The sequence below is a fragment of the Acanthisitta chloris genome, unplaced genomic scaffold, assembly GCF_000695815.1.
Source record: "Acanthisitta chloris isolate BGI_N310 unplaced genomic scaffold, ASM69581v1 scaffold28539, whole genome shotgun sequence".
NCBI lineage: Eukaryota > Metazoa > Chordata > Aves > Passeriformes > Acanthisittidae > Acanthisitta > Acanthisitta chloris.
The window spans coordinates 59157-62465 of NW_008690216.1; the positions used below are offsets into that span (position 1 = coordinate 59157).

Consider the following 3309-nt stretch of genomic DNA (forward strand, 5'->3'; position numbering starts at 1 on the left):
TTCTTCAGCTCTCCAGTGGTGCAATCATTTGAGACCTGAGTTTTGGTCCAGGAACACAACGGTGAGCATCTGCCCCTTATTCAGCACGGACAGATTAGATGGGAGATTATCAAGCCAGAAGGGAACATCGTGGCCAGCCTGACCTGCATGAACATGGGCCATCCAATTCCCACAAATTAATTCCTACTTGAAACCACAGTGCATCCTCAGGCATGCATACTTATGTTATAGACTGTCTGCAAGGTCGTTTCAGGTCAGGAGGGCAGACTGCAAAAGCCTTAGGCGACAGGTCAACCAAAGACATAAAAAATTGGATGCTGAGGGGAAGCCTCACTCTGATTGCAACAGCCTCTGACTTAGGCTTATCACCTTCTCATCCATAGGTCTCAGAGGGAAAGTCAGGATCTTTAACCCCATTGTCACTGCAGTATTAGCACCCTGTGCACAGATAACCAGTAGAAGCCAAGCCAACATCTCACCCACCACACTGGGGCTTTCCCAACCCTTTGACATCAAAGCACCAGAAGCTAAACCCACAGATTGGTGTGTGCAATGTCACCACAGTGCTTTGCATTTACAGATGAGTAAAAACCTATCTTGCTCTTTTGTTACCCTTATTTCTCTGCTACCACCTGGGTTTGGATGGGCAGACCTGGGAATGTGGCTGCACAGGCTCTTTGAAGCTTCTTCTGCAGATGTCCAGAGCCAAGAGGACACAGAGGGGTGTAAGGTACAGCACAGGAACCACTGCTCACACCCCAGGAGTGCCAGGCACTTTTATCTATTTCATCTTGGAAACAGGGATGGGGGATTCATTCCAAGCTAAACTGTTAGCACTTGGAATACTCTGGAGTGTAAAACCAGGATTTGTTAGGGTAATTGAGTGGAGTGAAGGAAGCACTTTCCATTCCTACAGGCACCCAGTCAGGGGTCTCGTTAGTGATGGGGAATAACTAGTGCAGTGTCCATTTTAATGAAAGCTCTCAGGGACAACCTGAACCTCTCAGAAAATGAAAACCACCTTGGGAAAATAAAAATAAAATAAAAATCTTTCTACCCCTCTCCTTCAGCCATCCACCCTTCCCTCCCTTTCTGTGCACACACAGACCATACCACCACACACCAATGGGGTTTTGGTTGTCTTGGATGTTCTCACATCCCTTTTCGAGCTGCAGGCAAGGAGTCAGAACCGCTCCCTTCTAACTACACTGTATTTAATAGAGCATGCATCCTTGGGGTTGTGTTCTCCCTTCAAGCACCCTAGTTAGTTTAATTATCCATAGATTTAACAAAAGTAAATAAATGGATAAAAATCGGGTGTCTGCTCAAAGATGTGGTGAGAACAGTGGCTGCTACCCCAGACTCGGTCCAGTCCATTTTGTGAGCTGGAAGGTTTCCAGAAGTATCTATTATTCAAAGCAGTTCTGGTATTTATCAAGGGGATTTGTAGTGAATGGTAATGCGTCAGCAGCACAGAATGCTTCTTTATATTCCTTTTGTCCAATTTTAATGCCAAAGATATTTTGGGGTTTGGCTAATTGTTGCAGCTTGTGGTTCATGGGCTAAATCAGATAACAAAGGCAAAAAGTGATCTTCCATCATGTCTCTCTATTGAGTGGGTTAGAGTTAGGGCGAGCACTGTAGCTCAGCCTGGCTGCTCTGCACAAGGCCCAGCATATCACCAAAAATCTAAACTCCAAGGAATTACTCCAGATTTCCACCAGTGGAACAGCACAGTTCAGTTAATTTGAGCCAAATGTAAGATATTTGTGAAATCAACCCCGAGTGTTTCCAGCCCCATCCAATGCTTTCCCAGCGAGGTCCGGGCAGGCTCCGAGTGCTGACAATCAGGCTGATTGCTGTTTAAGCCTGCATTATGCTCAAAGTGATGTATCAATTACGTGGTTTAAATCACATCTATTTGTTCATAAAACACACCTGGACAGGATGAATAAAGATATGGGGGAAGAAGAAAACAACTCTTTAATTCAGTTGCCGGTGACTTAGACAAAATCTCCCTGGGTAAACCCACCCAACCCACTCCAGCACAGGCAGCAGGGACTGAGATATGGGGAGATGCTTGGTGCTAACAGGCAGCAGTGGGAATGGAGCCCCTCAATCCCACAGCAAGAAGAGCTGCTGATAAATAACTGCTTTTTTTTTCTTTAGGAATTTCAGACGTTAATGTACTTCTGAGGGCAGGATGAAAGGCAGTTGGCAATAAGAGATGACTGATTGCACTCCTCAGAGTAAGGGAGAGGCTTAGATTTATAAAAGATTTATTATAAGGATGGGGGAACTGCTGGAAAAGGCTCTATGAGAAGCAGTGGACCTCCAGGCAAGCTGGAAGCTGCACGGAGGCACTCGGGACCTGATTATTTAATTTTAATATGCAACAGGGACAGCTGGGAGTGGCTGGACTGCACACCACGGAGAAAAAGTAGAATAGGCAAAAGGAAAGGAGCTGCAATTGCAACATGCAATGAGATTTTGGGGGAGAAGGGGACACGTTTGGCTGCATATTCAATATTTCCTTCCATTTCTGCCCTGTGCACTCAGCAACTTGGGTGGAAAGCACCCAAAAGCATCCAAAATCCAGCAGTCAGAAACAACAAAGAGCTGGCAGCAGATCCCTGATCCTGGTTACAGCCATGTGAACTCAAGCAGACTCTCTCTGAAGTTTCTCCTTGTCTGCAGTGATGCAATGAAGAACAGATTTCAGCCCCCTGATTTCATACTGCTGGGGAGAGGAGCTGTCAAGGGCCTGATTCTGGCCCCTCGGAGGGATGGAAATTCAGAATAAACTCATTGAAGGCAGTGGAGCAGCACTAATATAGTGGGAGCCTGGGAGATTCAGATGAAGCCTTTGCACTTCCTTTAATTTCTGCGCAGAGGCAATCAAAACCAGGCAGCAAGGAGGGAACTGAAGCTTTGATGCAGAAGGGCATATTTAGGATTACTTTGATCTGAATAACAGTTGAGTTCTTCTTTTCTTTTGTTGATGGGGAGTTTTGTATTTCATTTTTTCCATTTAAAATACAATTTATATTTTTTCCTGACTTTGTCAAGGCTAATGTCAGGGTAAGGCATTCCCCCCAAATGTCAGGAGGGAATCCCAGAGGGAAAGCTCCAGAACCTGGGGCTCATTTTTCTAATCTAAGTAATATTTTCTGATTCATCTGGTTTAGTGATTTGCAGTGAAGACATATTTTGGAGCATGGGGTAAGGCACCAGCCAGCTGTGGGTGTCCCAGTTGTGGTTATACCATGGGCTGGAGCACAATTTATTTACCCTATTTTGTCTGTTCTT

At 45.3% G+C, this 3309-nt stretch overlaps 1 protein-coding gene across 1 annotated transcript in view; it reads right to left on the bottom strand.

The window, feature by feature from the left end:
- Positions 1-3309, bottom strand: part of LOC103808937 (voltage-dependent T-type calcium channel subunit alpha-1G-like) — a gene marked incomplete at its 5' end in the record, with an annotated part of 52586 nt that overhangs the window by 47240 nt on the left and 2037 nt on the right. The gene's annotated exons all lie outside the window — the stretch shown is intronic.